This window comes from Triturus cristatus, chromosome 10 (assembly GCF_964204655.1).
Source record: "Triturus cristatus chromosome 10, aTriCri1.1, whole genome shotgun sequence".
Lineage (NCBI taxonomy): Eukaryota > Metazoa > Chordata > Amphibia > Caudata > Salamandridae > Triturus > Triturus cristatus.
The window spans coordinates 725,839,737-725,867,543 of record NC_140593.1 but is presented as its reverse complement, the minus strand read 5'-3'; positions in this window follow the sequence as shown (position 1 = coordinate 725,867,543).

Genomic DNA, 27,807 nt, shown 5'->3' with positions numbered 1-27,807 from the left:
AGTTTCGGGGACGTCTTCGATGAAATCCGAGCGGAGGTGCTCCCTCCACATAGACCGTTCGACTGCCAAATCGACCTGGTTCCGGGGGCTAGCGTTCCAAGCGGCAGACTGTATGCGCTCACAGAACCCGAAAATGTACATCTACGGGGATATTTGGATAAGTTACTAGGGCTGGGGTTCATCAGGCCGTCGAAATCCCCTGCCGCATTGCCTCTCTTTTTCATCCCAAAAGCAAATGGCGAATTGAGGGCCTGCGTGGACTTTAGTGCCTTGAACGCGATAACCATAAAAAACCGGTACCCCTTGCTTCTCATAAGCGTTCTCCTGGAACAGGTAAAAAAGGCCCAAATATACACAAAGCTTGATCTCAAGGGGGCATACCATCTAGTGCGCATGAGGGACAGCGACGAATGGAAAACCGCCTTTAAGACCAGGTTCGGGCTCTTTGAGTACCTCGTCATGCCGTTTGGACTATGCAATGCCCCTGCCGCCTTCCAATACTTCCTCAATGAGGTGTTCCGGGAGGTATTGGATATCTACGTGGTCGTTTATATAGACGACATACTCATCTACTCCAACTCAGAGGAAGAACACGTACAGCACGTATCCGCGGTTCTCAAAAAACTGAGGGAAAACATGCTATACTGCAAACTCAGCAAATGTGACTTCCACGTCACATCAGTGGAATTCCTTGGGGTGATGCTGAGCCCCAACGGACAGGAGATGGCGGAACGCAAGATCAGAGCGGTGGAGGAGTGGCCGGTGCCCCGAGGAGTAAAGGAAGTCCAGAGCTTCATAGGCTTCGCCAACTTTTATAGGCGTTTTATTGAGGGGTTTTCTGGCTTGGTTGCCCCGATCACGCAACTACTAAGGAAGTCTCAGGAGTTTGTGTGGGGACCGGAAGCACAAAAAGCATTTGTGGGCCTCAAGAAGGCCTTCAGCACCGCCCCGGTGCTAGCTCACTCGAATCCGGAATTACCCTATGTGGTAGAAGCGGACGCCTCTGATGTGGCGCTGGGTGCCATTCTATCTCAGAGGAATGAGGTGTCTGGTTTGCTCCATAATGTGGCGTACATGTCTCGTAAATTGAACGACGCGGAACGCAATTACCATATTGCGGAGAAGGAACTACTCGCAATAAAGGACGCATTTGCTGAGTGGAGGCATTTGTTAATGGGGGCCAGACACGTGGTTACAGTGTATACGGACCACAGAAACCTCCAGTTTCTGACGGCGGCACGGCATTTATCTCTCCGTCAAATGAGGTGGATGATCTTTTTCTCCGGTTTCAATTTCCACATCACATACCGACCCGGTACGGAGAACAGGAAAGCGGACGCGCTTTCGAGGCAATCGAATGCCAGGGATCCGCAGCCGGTTGCCGAACATTCCATCATCCCTCCAGGAGTTGTGATAGGGGTGATTCAACCACAGACGTTCCTCAGGGGGGTCCAGAAGGGGACCCATACCTTCATGTGGCGGAGGTGGCTTCACAGTCACAAGGAGTGGCAGATGAAGGACGGGATTCCGGTGAAAGGACGATGTATGTTGTTACCCACGCCTAGGCTTCGAAAACAGGCCTTCACCTGGTGCCACGTGTCTCCCTGTGCCGGCCATCTGGGTGTCGAAAAGACAGTAGCGAGCCTAGGACGGCAGTTCTGGTGGCCTGCCATGAGAACAGACGTCCGGAATTGGTGTTCATCATGTACCGTTTGCGCATCCATGAAATCGGACCACAGAAGATCGCAAGGACTCCTCCAACCCCTTCCTACACCGACCAAACCCTGGGAAAACATATCCTTGGACTTCATTGTCGGGCTACCAAAGGATCAAGGAAAGACGGCCATACTGGTGGTGGTGGACTATCTCACGAAGATGGGGCACTTCCTCGCTTGCAAACAGGTACCTTCGGCAGGAGAGCTGGCGTCGTTGTTATTGAAGAATGTAGTGAGACTACATGGCCTACCCAACGTGATCGTGTCGGACAGGGGATCTCAGTTCACGTCGCACTTCTGGAAAACTTGGTGTTTGGCGTTACACGTCAAGTCTGCCATGTCCACGAGTTATCACCCGCAGACGGACGGCCAGACGGAGCGCCTGAACCAGTCGCTCAAACAATATCTACGTTGTTTTGTAGAGCAAGGGAAGGATGAGTGGGTGGACCTACTTTGGATCGCGGAAATCGCGTACAACAACGCCACACATTGTTCCACCAAGGCCTCCCCTTTTTATAGTAACTACGGCCATCATCCCCGGTTCTTGCCGTTTCTGCACCCGGTCAGGGAAGACAGATTGCCGACAACAGCCAAGAGGGTGGCCCGCATCAAGGAGGCCTTGATGAGTTCTCGAGTTGCCCTGGAGGGGGCTAAAGCCACGTATAAAGCCTTTTCTGATAGGAGGAGAAGGCCTGGACCGGTCTACAAACCTGGAGATTACGTCTGGGTCTCTACACGGCACATGAGATTCAAGAAAAGTAGCGTGTTCCATCCCCGCTTCATGGGCCCATATAGGATCCTTCGAAGCATCAGCCCGGTGAACGTGAAAGTGTGCCTGCCCCAGTCCCTGCGGATCCATCCCGTGTTCCACGTTTCCCTCTTGAAACCCGCGAACGCGGTAAGGCCTCGTACGCCGGTGTCGGTGTCTGTGGATTCGGAGGTGGAGTACGAGGTGGCTGGTATCTTGGATTCCAAGTGGCGCAGGGGCAAACTATGGTATCTGGTGGCATGGAAGGGGTACGGACCCGAGGAGCAGTCATGGGAACCTGCGGCGGGGGTTCACGCTCCTCGTCTGGTATCGTCGTTCCATCGTCGATATCCTTCCTGTGCTGGTCCTGATGGGGGGCGCTGATGGGAGGGGGATGTACTGTCAGGAATCCCCTCCCGCACATGGATTCCCTCCTACGATGCCACTTACGTGAACCTGGTGCGCTTGGAGGAGAGCGGACTACAACTCCCAGAATGCCCTCCGGCAACAATTGCCTCATGGAACTCAAGAGTTCTGGTTACATAACACCAAGGGTAACGCCTAGTTTTCATGTTATGCAACTCAAGAGTTCTGGTTGCATAACACCAAGGGTAACGCCTAGTTTGCATGTTATGCAACTCAAGAGTTCTGGTTACATAACACCAAGGGTAACGCCTAGTTTTCATGTTATACAACGCCGAGAGTACTACTTAAGGAGAAGATCACTGGGACTCGGCGTCGGATATTCTGATCTTTGCTGGAGTACCTGGTTGAGGTACACGGACCCGTTGGAGAGTGGAGCGGCGGAAGGAACATTCTAAGGAGCGGAGGAGAGGTGCTGGCGTGTGCTTCCTGCCCGTGTCCTGTCCCGTTCTGAGAGCCGTATTCAACGTCATTGGGCACAAGTACCGTTGGTAGAGCCGAAGCTCCCAACGGCCTGACAATTTGGAGAAATCGAGGTTGGTGCGAGCCGAAGCTCCCAACCCTCGTTACTTGGGTGAACACACGCTTAGAGCTAAGACGCTATCCAGGAGGTGTTTCCGCGTCTTAGCCATCGACACTCGTAGGAGAACTGGGATAGGTAGAGCGGCTGCTCCCATCCATTCTCTGCACCACCTTGGGTATCATCACTTAAACCCGGATACAAGAGACGCACACTAGGAGGTGTTCCCAGCGTCTTTGTGTTGTGGCAGTACTCTGGGGGAAACTGGTAGAGCGGCTGTTCCCAGGTGGTAGAGAGCCCGGCCGGGTGACTCCCACGTGCCCCCCGTATATTCCACAACCTTGGAACTACCCTTCACAGCGGTCGAGTGGCATTGTCGGCCACTGCTTAGCACTGTGCCCTCCGTTGGAGCATACCGGGACCGGTGTGCATGCGGAGGACGGTTAGAAGAGCTGTGAATGGGTATCGTACTTTAACTGGTGATTCCAGTACCGGTATTCTTTGTTGTCTGTAGTTGTTTATCTGTTTATTAAATCCTCCTTAACCTCCCTTTCTCTGGTCCGTTGTCTGTTTGTCCCAACCCCGAGAAAGCCAGGACGTTACATGGGCAAAAGAACGATGGATTTAACCCAGATCTCTTGACTGGGGGAGAATGTATTCATTGTCAGCATTCCGTCCATCAATTGTTTGTTGTAACGCTTTTCGCCCCAAGTGGGATGGGTATTCCCACACGTGGGACCCGTGCTCACTACGCCACTGGAGTCAAGCTATCCTGGCTGATGACGGCTGATAGCCAGAAACCGGTCCTAGGATGCTTGATTCCGGTCCAGGGAAGACATGGCTTGGCAGTTCGGGCTGGACTGTTCCCATGAGGCACAGGGTCAAGACTGATTTGCATATGGCCATGTCTAAACTGGGGTGCTGTAGTGGGCAAAAGAACGATGGATTTAACCCAGATCTCTTGACTGGGGGAGAATGTATGCATTGTCAGCATTCCGTCCATCATTTGTTTGTTGTAACGCTTTTCGCCCTAAGTGGGATGGGTATTCCCAGACGTGGGACCCATGCTCACTACGCCACTGGAGTCAAGCTATCCTGGCTGATGACGGCTGATAGCCAGAAACCGGTCCTAGGATGCTTGATTCCGGTCCAGGGAAGACATGGCTTGGCAGTTCGGGCTGGACTGTTCCCATGAGGCACAGGGTCAAGACTGATTTGCATATGGCCATGTCTAAACTGGGGTGGTGTAGTGGGCAAAAGAACGATGGATTTAACACAGATCTCTTGACTGGGGGAGAATGTATGCATTGTCAGCATTCCGTCCATCATTTGTTTGTTGTAACGCTTTTCGCCCTAAGTGGGATGGGTATTCCCAGACGTGGGACCCGTGCTCACTACGCCACTGGAGTCAAGCTATCCTGGCTGATGACGGCTGATAGCCAGAAACCGGTCCTAGGATGCTTGATTCCGGTCCAGGGAAGACATGGCTTGGCAGTTCGGGCTGGACTGTTCCCATGAGGCACAGTGTCAAGACTGATTTGCATATGGCCATGTCTAAACTGGGGTGGTGTAGTGGGCAAAAGAACGATGGATTTAACCCAGATCTCTTGACTGGGGGAGAATGTATGCATTGTCAGCATTCCGTCCATCATTTGTTTGTTGTAGAGTAAGAGTTAAGACCTTAACCAGTAGGCCAGAGTAAGAGTTAAGACCTTAAGCAGTAGTCCAGAGAACGAGTCTAAGACCTTAACCTGTAGGCCAGAGTAAGAGTTAAGACCTTTGCTATTAGGCCAGAGTAAGAGTTAAGACCTTAATCAGTATGCCAGAGTACGAGTCTAATACCTTAGCTATTAGGCCAGAGTAAGAGTTAAGACCTTAGCTATTAGGCCAGAGTAAGAGTTAAGACCTTAATCAGTAGGCCAGAGTACGAGTCTAATACCTTAGCTATTAGGCCAGAGTAAGAGTTAAGACCTTAGCTATTAGGCCAGAGTACGAGTCTAAGACCTTAGCTATTAGGCCAGAGTAAGAGTTAAGACCTTAACCAGTAGGCCAGAGTACGAGTCTAAGACCTTAGCTAATAGGCCAGAGTAAGAGTTAAGACCTTAACCTGTAGGTCATAGTACGAGTCTAAGACCTTAGCTATTAGGCCAGAGTAAGAGTTAAGTCCTTAACCAGTAGGCCAGAGTATGTGTCTAATACCTTAGCTATTAGGCCATAGTACGAGTCTAAGACCTTAGCTATTAGGCCAGAGTAAGAGTTAAGACCTTAACCAGTAGGCCAGAGTAAGAGTTAAGACCTTAACCAGTAGGCCAGAGTAAGTGTTAAGACCTTAACCAGTAGGCCAGAGAACGAGTCTAAGACCTTAACCTGTAGGCCAGAGTAAGAGTTAAGACCTTAGCTATTAGGCCAGAGTAAGAGTTAAGACCTTAACCAGTAGGCCAGATTACGAGTCTAGTACCTTAGTTATTAGGCTAGAGTAAGAGTTAAGACCTTAGCTATTAGGCTATAGTAAGAGTTAAGATCTTAGCTATTAAGCCAGAGTAAGAGTTAAGACATTAACCATTAGGCCAGAGTACGACTCTAAGACCTTAGCTATAAGGCCAGAGTAAGAGTTAAGACCTTAAACTGTAGGCCATAGAACAAGTCTACGACCTTAGCTATTAGGCCAGAGTAAGAGTTAAGACCTTAACCATTAGGCCAGAGTACGAGTCTAAGACCTTAGCTATTAGGCCAGAGTACGAGTCTAAGACCTTAGCTCTTAGGCCAGAGTAAGAGTTAAGACCTTAACCAGTAGGCTAGAGTATGAGTCTAAGACCTTAGCTATTAGGCCAGAGTAAGAGTTAAGACCTTAACCAGTAGGCCAGAGTAAGAGTTAAGACCTTAACCAGTAGGCCAGAGTGTGAGTCTAAGACCTTAGCTATTAGGCCAGAGTACGAGTCTAAGACCTTAGCTATTAGGCCAGAGTAAGAGTTAAGACCTCAGCTATTAGGCCAGAGTACGAGTCTAAGACCTTTTGCTATTAGGCCAGAGTAAGAGTTAAGACCTTAACCAGTAGGCCAGAGTAAGAGTTAAGACTTTAACCAGTAGGCCAGAGTAAGAGTTAAGACCTTAACCTGTAGGCCAGAGTACGAGTCTAAGACCTTAGCTATTAGGCCAGAGTAAGAGTTAAGACCTTAACCATTAGGCCAGAGTACGAGTCTAAGACCTTAGCTATTGGGCCAGAGTAAGAGTTAAGACCTTAACTATTAGGCCAGAGTAAGAGTTAAGACCTTAGCTATTAGGCCAGAGTAAGAGTTAAGACCTTAACCTGTAGGCCAGAGTACAAGTCTAAGACCTAAGCTATTAGGCCAGAGTACGAGTCTAAGACCTGAGTTATTAGGCCATAGTAAGAGTTAAGACCTTAACCAGTAGGCCAGAGTACGAGTCTAAGACCTTAGCTATTAGGCCAGAGTAAGAGTTAAGACCTTAACCAGTAGGCCAGAGTAAGAGTTAAGACCTTAATCAGTAGGCCAGAGTACGAGTCTAAGACCTTAGCTATTAGGCCAGAGTAAGAGTTAAGACCTTAACCATTAGGGCAGAGTACGAGTCTAAGACCTTAGCTATTAGGCCAGAGTAAGAGTTAAGACCTTAACCTGTAGGCCAGAGTAAGAGTTAAGACCTTAACCAGTAGGCCAGAGTAAGAGTTAAGATCTTAACCAGTAGGCCAGAGTACAAGTCTAAGACCTTAGCTATTAGGCCACAGTAAGAGTTAAGACCTTAACCATTAGGCCAGAGTACGAGTCTAAGACCTTAGCTATTAGGCCAGAGTAAGAGTTAAGACCTTAAGCTGTAGGCCATAGTACGAGTCTAAGACCTTAGCTATTAGGCCAGAGTAAGAGTTAAGACATTAACCTGTATGCCATAGTACGAGTCTAAGACCTTAGCTATTAGGCCAGAGTAAGCATTAAGACCTTAACCAGTAGGCCAGAGAAAGAGATAAGACCTTAACCAGTAGGCCAGAGTAAGAGTTAAGACATTAACCATTAGGCCAGAGTACGAGTCTAAGACCTTAGCTATTAGGCCAGAGTAAGAGTTAAGACCTTAACCAGTAGGCCAGAGTAAGAATTAAGACCTTAGCTATTAGGTCAGAGTAAGAGTTAAGACCATAAGAAGTAGGCCAGAGTAAGAGTTAAGACCTTAACCATTAGGCCAGAGTACGAGTCTAAGACCTTAGCTATTAGGCCAGAGTAAGAGTTAAGACCTTAGCTATTAGGCCAGAGTAAGAGTTAAGACCTTAACCATTAGGCCAGAGTACGAGTCTAAGACCTTAGCTATTAGGCCAGAGTAAGAGTTAAGACCTTAGCTATTAGGCCAGAGTAAGAGTTAAGACCTTAACCATTAGGCCAGAGTAAGAGTTAAGACCTTAACCTGTAGGCCAGAGTACGAGTCTAAGACCTTAGCTATTAGGCCAGAGTAAGAGTTAAGACCTTAACCATTAGGCCAGAGTACGAGTCTAAGACCTTAGCTATTGGGCCAGAGTAAGAGTTAAGACCTTAACTATTAGGCCAGAGTAAGAGTTAAGACCTTAGCTATTAGGCCAGAGTAAGAGTTAAGACCTTAACCTGTAGGCCAGAGTACAAGTCCAAGACCTAAGCTATTAGGCCAGAGTACGAGTCTAAGACCTGAGCTATTAGGCCATAGTAAGAGTTAAGACCTTAACCAGTAGGCCAGAGTACGAGTCTAAGACCTTAGTAATTAGGCCAGAGTAAGAGTTAAGACCTTAACCAGTAGGCCAGAGTAAGAGTTAAGACCTTAATCAGTAGGCCAGAGTACGAGTCTAAGACCTTAGCTATTAGGCCAGAGTAAGAGTTAAGACCTTAACCAGTAGGCCAGAGTAAGAGTTAAGATCTTAACCAGTAGGCCAGAGTACAAGTCTAAGACCTTAGCTATTAGGCCAGAGTAAGAGTTAAGACCTTAACCATTAGGCCAAAGTAAGAGTTAAGACCTTAACCATTAGGCCAGAGTACGAGTCTAAGACATTAGCTATTGGGCCAGAGTAAGAGTTAAGACCATAACCACTAGTCCAGAGTAAGAGTTAATACCTTAACCTGTAAGGCAGAGTAAGAGTTAAGACCTTAACCTGTAGGCCATAGTATGAGTCTAAGACCTTAGCTATTAGGCCAGAGTAAGAGTTAAGACCTTAGCTATTAGGCCAGAGTAAGAGTTAAGACCTTAACCAGTAGGCAAGAGTAAGAATTAAGACCTGAGCTATTAGGCCAGAGTAAGAGTTAAGACCTTAAGCTGTAGGCCATAGTACGAGTCTAAGACCTTAGCTATTAGGCCAGAGTAAGAGTTAAGACATTAACCTGTAGGCCATAGTACGAGTCTAAGACCTTAGCTATTAGGCCAGAGTAAGCGTTAAGACCTTAACCAGTAGGCCAGAGAAAGAGATAAGACCTTAACCAGTAGGCCAGAGTAAGAGATAAGACCTTAACCATTAGGCCAGAGTACGAGTCTAAGACCTTAGCTATTAGGCCAGAGTAAGAGTTAAGACCTTAACCAGTAGGCCAGAGTAAGAATTAAGACCTTAGCTATTAGGCCAGAGTAAGAGTTAAGACCATAAGAAGTAGGCCAGAGTAAGAGTTAAGACCTTAACCATTAGGCCAGAGTACGAGTCTAAGACCTTAGCTATTAGGCCAGAGTAAGAGTTAAGACCTTAACCTGTAGGCCAGAGTAAGAGTTAAGACCTTAACCTGTAGGCCATAGTATGAGTCTAAGACCTTAGCTATTAGGCCAGAGTAAGAGTTAAGACCTTAGCTATTAGGCCAGAGTAAGAGTTAAGACCTTAACCATTAGGCCAGAGTACGAGTCTAAGACCTTAGCTATTAGGCCAGAGTAAGAGTTAAGACCTTAACCAGTAGGCCAGAGTAAGAATTAAGACCTTAACTATTAGGCCAGAGTAAGAGTTAAGACCTTAAGAAGTAGGCCCGAGTAAGAGTTAAGACCTTAACCAGTAGGCCAGAGTAAGAGTCTAAGACCTTAGCTATTAGGCCAGAGTAAGAGTTAAGACCTTAACCAGTAGGCCAGAGTAAGAGTTAGGACCTTAACCATTAGGCCAGAGTATTGTGGTAAATAAAAATTCCTTTACCGGGACTGAATTTGATACAGAAACATTATAAAATAGCTCAGTAAAATGAGAGGCAGAATCCGTGATATTAGAGTTTCGGAATGGGCTTTATTCCAATAATCGATTATAATCGGATGCTTCAAGTTCCATCACCACGGGGGTTCAGGAAGTGAAGTACATACTTTATTGACAAGAAGTAACTTTTATAGTACATACATTATAATGAAGTGAATACAGTAGGCGTAACAATTGATAAGGAAATTGACGTTTGGTCTGCGTAACCGAAAATGGGTGTAATAATGAGTAAAAAGGAACATGATTGGTTATGATGTCATACATAGGTGGATCTATAAGATAATACTTGGCCTAAATGCGCGCGCAGCAGTATGACGTGTAATTGACGTGTAACTAGGGGGTGACGGGGATTTGACATTTAGCTCTATATGTGGAGACGAGAAGTCTGGGGGGTCAAGTCAACCTAATCCCAAATCATATCTAACATCCTATGTTTAAAGAACTATGTTATCCACAAAAGAAGGACTCTCGGACAGAATCTATTCTATACTGACTGTGCGTGCGTGTACAAGCGTCTAAGTGTCTACACTGAATGCGAGGGGGTAGGAATATTCCATGGTAACAGGGCTATGAATTACTTGCATGAGGACAGAGAAGTTGGGCCTTTTTGCTTGGTAACTGGAAGAATGTTTACTTAAACTACTAGGCAGGAATGCATCGGCTGAGGGGGAGGCAGATAATTCGAAGGTGAAATACAGTTCTTGGCAGAGAATGGGCTGATGTCAGGCTTCGTGAGCTGCGCAGAGAATGAGACAAAGTTCATGGTCACAGATGCAGGCTCGGACTGGAGCTTTCAGAGGCAGAAGGCAAGAGGAGTTTTGATGACAGAATCAGGGCCTACTTGCCTGGACTGTAAAGTGGCATAAGTGAACCATATAAAGCCGATGGCCTTTCATATTTAGGAATGGAATATCCGGCCTATTCATGGCGGGTCTGTCAAAGGACATGTTGACGGTGGACGCGCATGTGTTTGCGTCTTCATAACTGGAACTGGAGGGAACATTCATGTACTTGTGACATGCACATGGAACCGTTGGGGTCCAAGATAGGGGACATAACTGACCAGAAAAATCCATATTTCCACATTCCCTCCTTGTCCCCTACTTGCCCTTCAAGAGATATCAATCTTCATCAATCCATTGATCTGTTCATATAGCATCATTTGTTCTTCTTTCTTCTTCCGGGATCTTGAATGAAAATCTTGATGTGGAATGCACGATGTGGCACACAGACCACAAATCGCTGGTCCACATTGTAGACATAGACAGCAACTGAATAGTATGAGAAGGCCAATACCTAGGAAGGATAAAACTCTCCATCCCCAGGCTGATACCGCATTCCAAAACCAACTGGACCAAGTCCAAGTGCCTGGGTTCTGGTGTATCTGGCTTACAATCTTATGAAGGCGAGTGATGGCTTTATATACAGATGGCGAATTTTCTGGTATGAATACGCAGCAGCTTGATCCGATGACCCTACAGGCTCCGCCCCTATCAGCCAGGATGACGTCAAGGACAAGACGATTTTGAAGCACAACAATCCGCATAGCAGACTGCTCTTCCGTTAAATTGCCTAAGGCGGAAATAGTCTCATTCACTACTGCTTCAAGGGTTCTAGTTAATCTACGTATCAGCTTACTATTAGTAACAGTACCTATATAGGGAAAGATGCCTTTATTAAAATCTACATACTTGTCCCATGCCGTCTCAGTGTAATCGACAATGGGGAGATCTCTCCGTTCTCTGTTGTGTACTAAATGAATATTTCTGTAATAATCAGGAGGAGCTAGGAAAACAGGTGGCAAAAGGAATGCAATGTAGCAGGTACCATCCCAATCTAGGGGTAGACGCATATATGTCGTCTGACCACATATAAAGTAGGAGTGGCGGGAAGCTCTAAATGAAGATTTTCCTTGATCACTGAATTCTACTATAGTAGTGCATTTACTATGGCCCATATGTATGGAACCAACCTTTCTTACACACAATTCACCCTTCGCTGGGAATACTGACATGGTGGGTAAGACTAGTTCAACCTCGGATACGACATTTAGAATCATGAGATTAGGTGTAAAATTTCCTAATCCATATACTTCATTTTCTAGATCAGTTCCTGTTCTTTTGGGGCGACCCTCCTTGTCAGGGTAACAGACCTTGAGTAAAGCTAGGTTCAGATTTCCCCATACCCAATGATCTTGGTAAACTGCTGTGTCTGAGTCTATGGAATTAATTAAACTAAACCATGCTCCACAGGAGCCATTATGTGTAAATGGATGTGGAAAGAAAGGCAGGACTCCTTCATATTTCTGATAGGGAGGGAGTCGGCCACACACCCAACAATTGGTGGCATTACTAGTCTGATGGGAATGATGTAACATACTAATGAAAGTGTTATTGCGCAGCGCAAGTCTATAAGACAATTCATGCGGAGGTAAGTCACTAAAAGAATGTTCAGCAGCAACATTATAAACATGTCTAGAAATAGGGTAATATATGTGCAACAACATACTTGTAATAATTATTAAAAGACTCAATAAAAACAAAATTAATAATGTCACTATGCAGTGGCTACGCAGTGATTTACAATACGCCTGTCGTTTCAACATTTTTCGGGTATTTTCTCTACTCAGGTCCAAGGGATACATGTCAGAGACAATTCAACCGCTTCACCTTGGAGAGGACTTAAACAATCAAATTGCTCGACTTGGTGGGCCTAAGCTTTAGTTTGTAATTTTCAGATTTGTTCGGTTCAACAAAAGGGAGTTTTGTATCAGTCTGTGAGGGAGTGCAGGGCACAATGTCTATATCCGAAGATAGTCCATGAAATTTCTTGATGTGGCTTGAATGAATCCAGCCCTTGCGGCCCTCGATCTTCACGGCTGTTCTTGTGGTCAACAGGACCAACTTGGGTGCTTTCCACCTGGGCTCCAGCTGAGTCTTTCGGTCGAAATTCCTCACAAAGACAAGATTACCTGGAACAACGTCATGGGGTTTCACCTCAGTGTTGTCGGGAAAGGCTGCAGCTACCTGTGAACGAGAAGATTGTAGTGCAGACATCAAGGAAGCCAAGTAATCTGTCAGCATATTACAGTCAATATCAGTTATTTTGCGTGGTATAGGCGTCCCCCACATATTCGGTGGTCTACCGAAGATCACCTCATACGGGGATAGCCCTGTTCGAGAGTGTGCTACCATTCTCATGTAAAAGAGTGCAACTGGTAACGCTACTACCCAGTCGACACCTTTCTCTCTGCAGATTTTGGACATTCTAATTTTCAGTATCTGGTTATGTCTTTCTACGAGACCTGCTGCCTCGGGATGTCGGACACAGTGGAATTTCCACTGATATCCTAACAGAAGTGAAACGTATTTCATTAATTCGGATGAGAACGGCTGGCCGTTATCTGAGTAAACAACACGTGGTAAACCGTATCGTGGGAAGAATTCTCGAACCAACTGTTTGGCAGTAGTCGGGGCAGTGTAATCTGAAACCGGGTATGCCTCCGTCCAACGGGACAGAGCGCAAACAACTACGAGAACATATTTGAATCCTCTGCATCGTTCCATCTGGATATAATCCATCTGGAGGACTTCAAAAGGATGATTAGGAGGCTGAAATCCACCCTGTTCTACGGGAACGCTTTTTCCTGGGTTGAACTGACAACAGATCATACAGGTACGGACCTTTTGTTTTGCTGCTGCTCGTAAATGTTTATTGAACCAAATGTGTTGAATGCTGTCTAGCATAGCTTTTTCTCCTAGATGTGCTGGACTATGTATAGTGTTAATTATAACTTGGACCATTGAATCAGGAAGGAACCATACAGACTTTTCCTTCATCATCCATCCTTGGCCCGTTTGGATCCCTCCTAATTCAGTCCATTTCTTTATTTCGTCTGGTGTAGCATGTGTCTGTATGTCAATTACGTCAAGAGTAGGATCTTTAACTGTCATACAATGTGTCGGTGTTGGGACTATTGTCTTTGTCATGTCGGGGGTTTGAGTTTGAGCAGTCAGTTTAGCTGTTCTGTCGGCTAGATCATTGCCTTGGGAAATGATATCAGTAACCTTCGTATGGGCCTTACATTTCATAATTGATATTTCAGTGGGTAGATGTATTGCATCTAATAATGCATGAATGAGGGGTCCGTGCTGAATGTGGGCACCGTGGGAAGTTAAATAACCTCTCTCTCGCCACAGCACGCCGAAGTCATGTACAACTCCGAATGCATAACGTGAGTCAGTGTATATGTTGACTTTTTTATTCATGGCTTGAATACAGGCTTGTGTCAGAGCGATAAGTTCTGCGGCTTGAGCTGACAAAGTATTTATACGATTAGTTTCAATGACTTCAGTATCTGTTGTGACTGCGTAGGCGGCTACTAACTCTCCTGTACTTGTTCTCATGCATGAACCATCTACATACAAGGTCAGGTCTGGATCTGACAATGGGACATCGGTTAAGTCTTGTCTGGGTTTTGTTGTTATTGTAATAACTTCAATACAGTCATGGACTAGTGGGTCTGTTCCGACTACTGGTAAAAGTGTGGCAGGATTCAATGTGTTACAGCGTCTGATTTCTATATGTGGCTGAAACAATGTAAGCTCGTATCCTGTAAGTCGCGCTATAGTCAAATGTTGTGTTTGCGTTCTATTTACAAGAACCTCTACTGCGTGTGGTACTTGAACTGTCAATGGATGTCCTAACACTATGGCATCGCTTTGTCTGATTGCTAAAGCTGTCGCTGCTACTGATTTCAGGCATGCAGGCAAAGCCTGAGCTACGAGATCTAATGTACTAGAAAAATAAGCACATGGTTTGCGTGCTCCTGCTTGTTCTTGTGTGAGTACTGACAAGGCAGTACCTTCGCGCTCTGTAACAAAAAGTCTAAACTGTTTTCTGTAACATGGCGTTGCTAAAACGGGTGCTTGACATAAAGCTTTCTTTAAGCTTTCAAAAGCTTGTGTGTGTTCCTGAGTCCAAGGGAGAACAGTCGATGTGGCTGCCTCCTGTGTGGTTAACTGAATGAGTGGTTTTGCTAGAAACGCATACTGAGGGATCCACTGCCTACAATATGAAGTGAGGCCTATGAAAGCCCGCACCTCCTTTTGTGTCTTGGGTATTGACATGTTAGCTATTAACTGAATGCGGTCGGGTGTAAGCTGCCTTCCCTCCTTGGACAGCGAGTGTCCAAGATAAACAACTCGCTGGACACAGAATTGCAGCTTAGAAGGGGACACCTTGTGCCCTTTTTCGGCTAGAAATTGTAAGACTGTCAGTGATGCTTTTTCACATTCGGGTTCGCTTCGGGCGGTGATCAGCAGATCATCGACGTATTGAAGCAAGGCGGTGTTAACTGGCATGTGGATACTGTCAAGTTCTCGTTTCAGTGCTTGGCTATAGATGCTGGGGCTTTCTGTAAATCCTTGAGGTGCGCGGGAGAATTTAAAGCTACGCCCATTTAAACTAAATCCGAACAAATATTGACTTTCCGGATCTATTGGGACGCTGAAAAAGGCATTTTTGAGATCTATTACAGTAAAGAATGTGGCTTCGGAATCAATAGCTGTCAATAATGACGAGATATCTGGGACCACAGGAAATTGTGGCACAATACATTTGTTTAACTCGCGCAGATCAATAACCAATCGATATACTGGCGGAGCTGTAGGATCTGTTCGTTTAAGAATCGGAATTATCGGTGAATTACATACATTGGAGTCTGTTTCTACAACTACTCCTTGGGCAATGAGCTCGTCAATGATTTGTAGTAAAGCTGCTACAGCATCTGATGGTAACTTGTATTGTCGCATTCGTGGTAGCACCACTCCTGCCTTTAGTGTGACTCGATATGGTGTAATATTCATGCAACCAACATCAGTAGGGCCTTGTGCCCATAGATGTGTAGGTAAAGTCTGCAGTCGGGGATCCATGTCTCTAGATACATAGTGACCTTTAAAATCACGTAAAAACAACCTTACTCCTTCCGGAGAACAACATATTATGGCTCCTAGGGCTTTCAACGTTTTTATTCCTAACAAGTTTTCTGGACATGATTTAGTAAGCAATAGATCTGTAGTTCGGGTCAGAGGTCCTATCGTAAGTGGAAGAGGCTGTGATACTTCATTAACAATAGGTTTTCCTGAAAAACCAAGGGAAATATTCTGAGAGCCTGAGAGGGGTGCCCCTGGAACTTCACTACGTTTTATAGTTGTTCGACTTGCCCCTGTATCGAGTAAAAATTTTCTATCTTGACCTAATAATTCACTATGTACATAAGGTCCTTCTTGATCTACAGGAATCTCGATAAGGGGTAAGTCAACTTCCCTCTCTAGGCTAGTTCATGCGTAACGCTGATACTCGGGATATTCATACTGTGCGGTCTGATACATTTGTCGTGTTGTTGTCTGTGTGGCAGCAACAGGCAACGGTGGTGCAGCTGGCACAAACTGTATTGGCTGTTGTGCGGCTGGCATGGCCTGGGCATGCTGCATAGCTCCTTGTTCATTCTGATCTTGTCTTAGTGGCCGTGATCTTTCTTGTGTTTTACCTATGGCGATATTATGTTTTAGCACTGGACAATCGTGTACGTAATGACCTGGCTTTTTACAATAATTGCATGTCCCTTTTACAGGTCCTGCTGAATCGGAATGTGTCATACCCTTTTTATGTCCTTCAGCTGGAACTGTCTGGGAAACTAGCATTTTCATTTTCGTGTCTTTCATGCGTCTGTGTTCATGTTCTTGTTCCTCTCTAATTCTATTGTGGTGGTACTGTAACATTTGTAACATTTGTGTTGGAGTGTTACCTTGCCAGGTACTCTCGAATTTTAATACTCTATTCTTTACTGGGGGCAGGGCATTTTCCACTAATTTTGTTACGAACAGATGCGGGTATGATTCGCTACTTGCTTTTATGCCACTATTTATACCAAAACATTTCTCGAATCGGGCATAGTAATCGCTAGTGTCTTCATCTTGCTTCTGTTTACAGGCTGAAATTGTACCCCAATCTTCCTTTTTCGTAGTTAATAAACGTGGCAGTACCTGTACTAGTAGACCTGGTAGTGCTTTAGTTTTGTCCCCAAGTCCCGAACCTGGACCTCGGGCCCTTTCTTCTGCTTCTAATGCTGACCATTCTATCTTTTGGTCACCTACCTCCCACTCTTTTTCCTTGAGTTTCTCATAAATGCCAGCAGGCATCAACACCTTTAATATTGTCATAATGTCGGGGTAGGTATACTCTCCCATGAGTAACATGTCTTTGATTTCTCGGTGAAAACCCGCTGGGTCTTTGTCATGACTGGGTACCACTTTCTTCATTTCTAACAATTCAATTTTCGATATGGGCGTATATACAAATACGCGTTTAAACTGATTGTCCTCGCCTTTTATTGGGTGTACTTCTCGTAAGGGATTCTGTCTATCCAGGTGATACGTGGTTCTTTCCTTGACAGGCAATGAGACAGGCTCTGAGCATACAAAAAGAATATACTGCTTTCTTGATACTAGAATTTCTTTAATTAATTTAGTACCTGGACCTCTCCATTTATTCATAAGCAATTCAGTCAATATGTCAGGTAAGGGACCAGGGTCCGAATGCTGACTCTGATATAGTATAATGAGTTGTTGAATCATATAAATCCCAGCTAACCTCTGCTCATCTGGGGTGAGATTCAAAAATGTGCGTACTACTGTCTCATCACTATATTTTCCGGGACTGTCCACCCAATGGACAGCTGCCCTTGCTAAATCTTGTTCATCCATAGAATCGAGAAAATGATAACCCCTTCGTTCTCGGAGTAGTTTGTCGGCGGTTTGGAACGAATGCTCGTTAGACCTTATGTTAATTATAGGTATTTGGAAATTCCTGTCATTATCTGGACATATTGGACGTATTGAGTCAGTATGACATCTAGTCTGATCCCTATTACAAGATCTTCCTCTACCTACATAGGCTATGGTGTCCGACTGTCCTGCGGGCAGTCCTGACCCTTCTTCCTCGCTTTGTTCGAACTCGTCTGTCTCTAATCTCTCCTCGTGTAGGCGTTCTATTTCTTTACGGATCTTTCGGCACATGGCTATTATACAATTTTGCTTATCGTGTCTCCCTTCTGATATATTCTGGCTCCATTTTGTAAGAATTTTCATTGCTTCCGGATCTACCCCCGGTCGGTCTTGATTTCTGATCACACAGTTTATGAGGAAACGTAACAGTTCCCCCTGTATCTCTACTTTCTGGTATTCCATAGCTCTGTTAATACATTCTGGATCTCGCCCTGTTTGAACAAAATGATATATTTTATCTAGATGCGCAGTCATTCCTGGTAGCTTCGCTAAATACCCTGCGGCTCGTCTGATACGTAATGATGCCAGGATCATTTCGTCCTCTTTACCGAGCACCGGGTCATATCTACAATCTATAAGAAGTTCCTTAAGCGTACGATCACTTACGAATTTGGGTGTACGTGAATGCGCTGACTCTTGAAAAATACGTTTATTTATTCTAGGTGGCGTAGAAAAAATATTGGTAGCACCTCCCGTGGCCCCGTCTGGGGCGTCGGGTGTGAAAGGATTCGTCGAACGTGACACAGCAACTATAGGTGTGGACTCAGCTATAGAAGTACCTGTAGGAACAGATGCAGAAACAGATGTGCTTGCCGGAACTTGTAACTCGATTTGTTGCTGTAGGGATACGGGTGCTGGATCTTGGCGTTGGACCTCCCTGGTATGCGGTCTACGTGGGACGGAATTAGCATACTCGGGAGCTGCGTCATCTAAATATGAGGAAAGAAAAACATCTTCTGCGGTTCTAGGATGCCCCTTAGGATGTACCTTGATTGGGAATAATGGGGGTGGCAAGTCTTTCGGTATCTCTGGAGTAGCCTTAGGTAATCCTTCGGCCAGAAGGGGATACATACCATTCATAAGGGCATTTCTTTGTCTGTCTACTTGTTCTGATTTCACTCGGATACCTTCCTTAATTAATAGATTGTCTTGAACTTTGCTTGAACTTTCTTTACTCTTCTCTTCCTGTCTACGTGCTTTTTCCGTACGTCTATGAGATTCTTTACGCCATAACTCAACGGCGTCTTTCTGTGACTGTCTGACTTTCCTTTTCCATAACTCTTCCTCGACTTTCATGATGCACTCTGCATCCCAGGTTCCCGCTGCGGGCCATCTCTGACTTTCTGGTAATCCCTTGGTGTAGTCTATCCATAAATCAAGAAATAATATAGCGTCTAAGCCATGTTTGTGATACATGAAGTGCCCTGGAGTATCCCTAGGAGGAATAGGGACGGCTTCTTCAAGTACCCCTTTTCTAGTAGTGATCTGTCTTAATTTCGAAAAGAGCGGCATATTGACAACTGATCTGATACTTAATCTTGAACACACTTAATAAAAAAGCACACTTAATGAACAACCATTCATACCACAATATGCAGGACGTTTAACACATTTAACATTAAAACATTAAACCTTTAACTGAAACAACCATGATGATCGTCTGCATAACTAATCACCATGCTTAATTCTTGACAATAACTAGATACTTCGGAATACTTGATATACTGCTAAACAGTACAGATACACTGCTAAAACAGTGCAGACCGGATTTGTGTACCCAAACCCGTCTTGACCGGCACAACCTATGTGCACGTCAGAAATGCCTCCCCAGTAATGGTACTCACCGGGTAGCTTCGGAAACAGAAGGCCTCGGTAACTTGAACTTGAACCGGACTGGACTTGACTCGACTCGTCGGAAACTGGGCTTGACTTCGAACTGGTGGGTCTCTGTATACCTCGGATCTTGCTCTCTCAGCTAGGCTCTGGTCGGGATACTTCGCACTTCTCACCGCCTCGTCTGGGTGTTGATCGCAGTCTCAGTCGCCCCCGCTTGACCGGAGGGAGATACAGGAAATCCTGCTGGTACGCGTTATTGTCCGTCCAGCTGTGGCAGGAGACCGGGCCTGCAACTCACCGCCGGCGCGTGAGATGAGAAAGTGTCCCTATTCGGGCGCCATCATGTGGTAAATAAAAATTCCTTTACCGGGACTGAATTTGATACAGAAACATTATAAAATAGCTCAGTAAAATGAGAGGCAGAATCCGTGATATTAGAGTTTCGGAATGGGCTTTATTCCAATAATCGATTATAATCGGATGCTTCAAGTTCCATCACCACGGGGGTTCAGGAAGTGAAGTACATACTTTATTGACAAGAAGTAACTTTTATAGTACATACATTATAATGAAGTGAATACAGTAGGCGTAACAATTGATAAGGAAATTGACGTTTGGTCTGCGTAACCGAAAATGGGTGTAATAATGAGTAAAAAGGAACATGATTGGTTATGATGTCATACATAGGTGGATCTATAAGATAATACTTGGCCTAAATGCGCGCGCAGCAGTATGACGTGTAATTGACGTGTAACTAGGGGGTGACGGGGATTTGACATTTAGCTCTATATGTGGAGACGAGAAGTCTGGGGGGTCAAGTCAACCTAATCCCAAATCATATCTAACATCCTATGTTTAAAGAACTATGTTATCCACAAAAGAAGGACTCTCGGACAGAATCTATTCTATACTGACTGTGCGTGCGTGTACAAGCGTCTAAGTGTCTACACTGAATGCGAGGGGGTAGGAATATTCCATGGTAACAGGGCTATGAATTACTTGCATGAGGACAGAGAAGTTGGGCCTTTTTGCTTGGTAACTGGAAGAATGTTTACTTAAACTACTAGGCAGGAATGCATCGGCTGAGGGGGAGGCAGATAATTCGAAGGTGAAATACAGTTCTTGGCAGAGAATGGGCTGATGTCAGGCTTCGTGAGCTGCGCAGAGAATGAGACAAAGTTCATGGTCACAGATGCAGGCTCGGACTGGAGCTTTCAGAGGCAGAAGGCAAGAGGAGTTTTGATGACAGAATCAGGGCCTACTTGCCTGGACTGTAAAGTGGCATAAGTGAACCATATAAAGCCGATGGCCTTTCATATTTAGGAATGGAATATCCGGCCTATTCATGGCGGGTCTGTCAAAGGACATGTTGACGGTGGACGCGCATGTGTTTGCGTCTTCATAACTGGAACTGGAGGGAACATTCATGTACTTGTGACATGCACATGGAACCGTTGGGGTCCAAGATAGGGGACATAACTGACCAGAAAAATCCATATTTCCACAGTATGAGTCTAAGACCTTAGCTATTAGGCCAGACTACAAGTCTAAGACCTCAGCTATTAGGCCAGAGTAAGAGTTAAGACCTTTACCAGTAGGCCAGAGTAAGAGTTAAAACCTTAACCAGGAGGCCAGAGTACGAGTCTAAGACCTTAGCTATTAGGCCAGAGTAAGACTTAAGACCTTAGCTATTAGGCCAGAGTAAGAGTTAAGACCTTAACCAGAAGGCCAGAGTAAGAGTTAAGACCTTAACCAGTAGGCCAGAGTAAGAGTTAAGATCTTAACCTTTAGGCCATAGTACGAGTCTAAGACCTTAGGTATTAGGCCAGAGTAAGCATTAAGACCTTAACCAGTAGGCCAGAGTACGAGTCTAAGACCTTAGCTATTAGGCCAGAGTAAGAGTGCAGACCTTAGCTATTAGGCCAGAGTAAGAGTTAAGACCTTAACCAGTAGCCAGAGTAAGATTTAAGACCTTAACCAGTAGGCCAGAGTAAGATTTAAGACATTAACCTGTAGGCCAGAGTACAAGTTAAGACCTTAACCAGTTGGCCAGAGTAAGAGTTAAGACCTTAACCTGTAGGCCAGTGTATGAGTCTAAGACCTTAGCTATTAGGCCAGAGTAAGAGTTAAGACCTTAACCAGTAGGCCAGAGTAAGAGTTAAGACCTTAACCAGTAGGCCAGAGTACGATTTAAGACCTTAACCAGTAGGCCAGAGTAAGATTTAAGACATTAACCTGTAGGCCAGAGTACAAGTTAAGACCTTAACCATTAGGCCAGAATACGAGTCTAAGACCTTAGCTATTAGGCCAGAGTAAGAGTTAAGACCGTAACCAGTAGGCCAGAGTAAGAGTTAAGACCTTAACCTGTAGGCCAGAGTACGAGTCGAAGACCTTAGCTATTAGGCCAGAGTAAGAGTTAAGACCTTAACCATTAGGCCAGAGTAAGAGTCTAAGACCTTAGCTATTGGGCCAGAGTAAGAGTTAAGACCTTAGCTATTAGGCCAGAGTTAGAGTTAAGACCTTAGCTATTAGGCCAGAGTAAGAGTTAAGACCTTAACCAGTAGGCCAGAGTACGAGTCTAAGACCTTAGCTATTAGGCCAGAGTAAGAGTTAAGACCTTAAGCTGTAGGCCATAGTACGAGTCTAAGACCTTACCTATTAGGCCAAAGTAAGAGTTAAGACATTAACCTGTAGGCCATACTACGAGTCTAAGACCTTAGCTATTAGGCCAGAGTAAGCGTTAAGACCTTAACCAGTAGGCCAGAGAAAGAAATAAGACCTTAACCAGTAGGCCAGAGTAAGAGTTAAGACCTTAACCATTCGGCCAGAGTACGAGTCTAAGACCTTAGCTATTAGGCCAGAGTAAGAGTTAAGACCTTAACCAGTAGGCCAGAGTACGAGTCTAAGACCTTAGCTATCAGGCCAGAGTAAGAGTTAAGACCGTAGCTATTAGGCCAGAGTAAGAGTTAAGACCTTAACCATTAGACCAGACTACGAGTCTAAGACCTCAGCTATTAGGCCAGAGTAAGAGTTAAGACCTTAGCTATTAGGCCAGAGTAAGCGTTAAGACCTTATTAGGCCAGAGTATGAGTTAAGACCTTAGCTATTAGGCCAGAGTAAGAGTTAAGACCTTAACCATTAGGCCAGAGTACGAGTCTAAGACCTTAGCTATTAGGCCAGAGTAAGAGTTAAGTGCTTAACCTGTAGGCCAGAGTAAGAGTTAAAACCTTAACCTGTAGGCCATAGTATGAGTCTAAGACCTTAGCTATTAGGCCAGAGTAAGAGTTAAGACCTTAGCTATTAGGCCAGAGTAAGAGTTAAGACCTTAACCATTAGGCCAGAGTACGAGTCTAAGACCTTAGCTATTAGGCCAGAGTAAGAGTTCAGACCTTAGCTATTAGGCCAGAGTAAGAATTAAGACCTTAACCAGTAGGTCAGAGTAAGAGTTAAGATCTTAACTTGTAGGCCAGCGTATGAGTCTAAGACCTTAGCTATTAGGCCAGAGTAAGAGTGCAGACCTTAGCTATTAGGCCAGAGTAAGAGTTAAGACCTTAGCTATTAGGCCAGAGAAAGAGTTAAGACCTTAACCAGAAGGCCAGAGTAAGACTTAAGACCTTAACCAGTAGGCCAGAGAAAGAGTTAAGACCTTAACCTGTAGGCCATAAAACGAGTCTAAGACCTTAGCTATTAGGCCAGAGTAAGCGTTAAGACCTTAACCAGTAGGCCAGAGTAAGAGTTAAGACCTTAACCATTAGGCCAGAGTACGAGTCTAAGACCTTAGCTATTAGTCCAGAGTAAGAGTTAAGACCTTAAGCAGTAGGCCAGAGTAAGAGTTAAGACCTTAACCAGTAGGCCAGAGTAAGAGTTAAGACCTTAACCATAAGGCCAGAGTACGAGTCTAAGACCTTAGCTATTAGGCCAGAGTAAGAGTTAAGACCTTAACCTGTAGGCAAGAGTAAGAGTTAAGACCTTAACCAGTAGGCCATAGTACGAGTCTAAGACCTTAGGTATTAGGCCAGAATAAGAGTTAAGACCTTAACCAGTAGGCCAGAGTAAGAGTTAAGACCTTAACCAGTAGGCCAGAGTACGAGTCTTAGACCTTAGCTATTAGGCCAGAGTAAGAGTTAAGACCTTAACCAGTAGGCCAGAGTAAGAGTTAAGACCTTAACCAGTAGGCCAGAGTAAGAGTTAAGACCTTAACCAGTAGGCCAGAGAACGAGTCTAAGACCTTAACCTGTAGGCCAGAGTAAGAGTTAAGACCTTTGCTATTAGGCCAGAGTAAGAGTTAAGACCTTAATCAGTAGGCCAGAGTACGAGTCTAATACCTTAGCTATTAGGCCAGAGTAAGAGTTAAGACCTTAACCATTAGGCCAGAGTACGAGTCTAAGACCTTAGCTATTAGTCCAGAGTAAGAGTTAAGACCTTAAGCAGTAGGCCAGAGTAAGAGTTAAGACCTTAACCAGTAGGCCAGAGTAAGAGTTAAGACCTTAACCATAAGGCCAGAGTACGAGTCTAAGACCTTAGCTATTAGGCCAGAGTAAGAGTTAAGACCTTAACCTGTAGGCAAGAGTAAGAGTTAAGACCTTAACCAGTAGGCCATAGTACGAGTCTAAGACCTTAGGTATTAGGCCAGAGTAAGAGTTAAGACCTTAACCAGTAGGCCAGAGTAAGAGTTAAGACCTTAACCAGTAGGCCATAGTACGAGTCTTAGACCTTAGCTATTAGGCCAGAGTAAGAGTTAAGACCTTAACCAGTAGGCCAGAGTAAGAGTTAAGACCTTAACCAGTAGGCCAGAGTAAGAGTTAAGACCTTAACCAGTAGGCAAGAGAACGAGTCTAAGACCTTAACCTGTAGGCCAGAGTAAGAGTTAAGACCTTTGCTATTAGGCCAGAGTAAGAGTTAAGACCTTAATCAGTAGGCCAGAGTACGAGTCTAATACCTTAGCTATTAGGCCAGAGTAAGAGTTAAGACCTTAGCTATTAGGCCAGAGTAAGAGTTAAGACCTTAGCTATTAGGCCAAAGTACGAGTCTAAGACCTTAGCTATTAGGCCAGAGTAAGAGTTAAGACCTTAACCAGTAGGCCAGAGTACGAGTATAAGACCTTAGCTATTAGGCCAGAGTAAGAGTTAAGTCCTTAACCAGTAGGCCAGAGTATGTGTCTAAGACCTTAGCTATTAGGCCAGAGTAAGAGTTAAGACCTTAACCAGTAGGCCAGAGTAAGAGTTAAGACCTTAACCAGTAGGCCAGAGAACGAGTCTAAGACCTTAACCTGTAGGCCAGAGTACGAGTCTAAGACCTTAGCTATTAGGCCAGAGTAAGAGTTAAGACCTTAACCTGTAGGCCAGAGTAAGAGTTAAGACCTTAACCTGTAGGCCATAGTACGAGTCTAAGACCTTAGCTATTAGGCCAGAGTAAGAGTTAAGTCCTTAACCAGTAGGCCAGAGTATGTGTCTAAGACCTTAGCTATTAGGCCAGAGTAAGAGTTAAGACCTTAACCAGTAGGCCAGAGTAAGAGTTAAGACCTTAACCAGTAGGCCAGAGAACGAGTCTAAGACCTTAACCTGTAGGCCAGAGTAAGAGTTAAGACCTTAGCTATTAGGCCAGAGTAAGAGTTAAGACCTTAACCAGTAGGCCAGAGTACGAGTCTAGTACCTTAGCTATTAGGCCAGAGTAAGAGTTAAGACCTTAGCTATTAGGCCAGAGTAAGAGTTAAGATCTTAGCTATTAAGCCAGAGTAAGAGTTAAGACATTAACCATTAGGCCAGAGTACGACTCTAAGACCTTAGCTATAAGGCCAGAGTAAGAGTTAAGACCTTAAACTGTAGGCCATAGTACAATTCTACGACCTTAGCTATTAGGCCTAGAGTAAGAGTTAAGACCTTAACCATTAGGCCAGAGTACGAGTCTAAGACCTTAGCTATTAGGCCAGAATACAAGTGTAAGACCTTAGCTCTTAGGCCAGAGTAAGAGTTAAGACCTTAACCAGTAGGCCAGAGTATGAGTCTAAGACCTTAGCTATTAGGCCAGAGTAAGATTTAAGACCTTAACCAGTAGGCCAGAGTAAGAGTTAAGACCTTAACCAGTAGGCCAGAGTGTGAGTCTAAGACCTTAGCTATTAGGCCAGAGTACGAGTCTAAGATCTTAGCTATTAGGCCAGAGTAAGAGTTAAGACCTTAACCAGTAGGCCAGAGTAAGAGTTAAGACTTTAACCAGTAGGCCAGAGTAAGAGTTAAGACCTTAACCTGTAGGCCAGAGTACGAGTCGAAGACCTTAGCTATTAGGCCAGAGTAAGAGTTAAGACCTTAACCATTAGGCCAGAGTAAGAGTCTAAGACCTTAGCTATTGGGCCAGAGTAAGAGTTAAGACCTTAGCTATTAGGCCAGAGTTAGAGTTAAGACCTTAGCTATTAGGCCAGAGTAAGAATTAAGACCTTAACCTGTAGGCCAGAGTACGAGTCTAAGACCTAAGCTATTAGGCCAGAGTACGAGTCTAAGACCTGAGCTATTAGGCCATAGTAAGAGTTAAGACCTTAACCAGTAGGCCAGAGTACGAGTCTAAGACCTTAGCTATTAGGCCAGAGTAAGAGTTAAGACCTTAACCAGTAGGCCAGAGTAAGAGTTAAGACCTTAATCAGTAGGCAAGAGTACGAGTCTTAGACCTTAGCTATTAGGCCAGAGTAAGAGTTAAGACCTTAACCAGTAGGCCAGAGTAAGAGTTAAGATCTTAACCAGTAGGCCAGAGTACGAGTCTAAGACCTTAGCTATTAGGCCAGAGTAAGAGTTTGGACCTTAAGCTGTAGGCCAGAGTAAGAGTTAAGACCTTAACCATTAGGGGAGAGTACGAGTCTAAGACCTTAGCTATTAGGCCAGAGTAAGAGTTAAGACCTTAACCTGTAGGCAAGAGTAAGAGTTAAGACCTTAACCAGTAGGCCATAGTACGAGTCTAAGACCTTAGGTATTAGGCCAGAGTAAGAGTTAAGACCTTAACCAGTAGGCCAGAGTAAGAGTTAAGACCTTAACCAGTAGGCCAGAGTACGAGTCTAAGACCTTAACCTGTAGGCCATAGTACGAGTCTAAGACCTTAGCTATTAGGCCAGAGTAAGAGTTAAGACCTTAGCTGTTAGGCCAGAGTAAAAATTAAGACCTTAACCTGTAAGCCAGAGTAAGAGTTAAGACTTTAACCTGTAGGCCATAGTACGAGTCTAAGACCTTAGCTATTAGGCCAGAGTAAGAGTTAAGACCTTTGCTATTAGGCCAGAGTAAGAGTTAATGCCTTAACCTGTAGGCCATAGTATAAGTCTAAGACCTTAGCTATTAGGCCAGAGTAAGAGTTAAGACCTTAACCAGTAGGCCAGAGTACGCGTCTAATACCTTAGCTATTAGGCCATAGTACGAGTCTAAGACCTTAGCTATTAGGCCAGAGTAAGAGTTAAGACCTTAACCAGTAGGCCAGAGTAAGAGTTAAGACCTTAACCATTAGGCCAGAGTACGAGTCTAAGACCTTAGCTATTAGGCCAGAGTAAGAGTTAAGACCTTAAGCTGTAGGCCATAGTACGAGTCTAAGACCTTACCTATTAGGCCAAAGTAAGAGTTAAGACATTAACCTGTAGGCCATACTACGAGTCTAAGACCTTAGCTATAAGGCCAGAGTAAGCGTTAAGACCTTAACCAGTAGGCCAGAGAAAGAAATAAGACCTTAACCAGTAGGCCAGAGTAAGAGTTAAGACCTTAACCATTAGGCCAGAGTACGAGTCTAAGACCTTAGCTATTAGGCCAGAGTAAGAGTTAAGACCTTAACCAGTAGGCCAGAGTACGAGTCTAAGACCTTAGCTATTAGGCCAGAGTAAGAGTTAAGACCTTAGCTATTAGGCCAGAGTAAGCGTTAAGACCTTAACCAGTAGGCCAGAGTATGTGTCTAATACCTTAGCTATTAGGCCAGAGTATGAGTTAAGACCTTAGCTATTAGGCCAGAGTAAGAGTTAAGACCTTAACCATTAGGCCAGAGTACGAGTCTAAGACCTTAGCTATTAGGCCAGAGTAAGAGTTAAGACCTTAACCTGTAGGCCAGAGTAAGAGTTAAGACCTTAACCAGTAGGCCAGAGAAAGAGATAAGACCTTAACCAGTAGGCCAGAGTAAGAGTTAAGACCTTAACCATTAGGCCAGAGTACGAGTCTAAGACCTTAGCTATTAGGCCAGAGTAAGAGTTAAGACCTTAACCAGTAGGCCAGAGTAAGAATTAAGACCTTAGCTATTAGGCCAGAGTAAGAGTTAAGACCATAAGAAGTAGGCCAGAGTAAGAGTTAAGACCTTAACCATTAGGCCAGAGTACGAGTCTAAGACCTTAGCTATTAGGCCAGAGTAAGAGTTAAGACCTTAGCTATTAGGCCAGAGTAAGCGTTAAGACCTTAACCAGTAGGCCAGAGTATGTGTCTAATACCTCAGCTATTAGGCCAGAGTATGATTTAAGACCTTAGCTATTAGGCCAGAGTAAGAGTTAAGACCTTAACCATTAGGCCAGAGTACGAGTCTAAGACCTT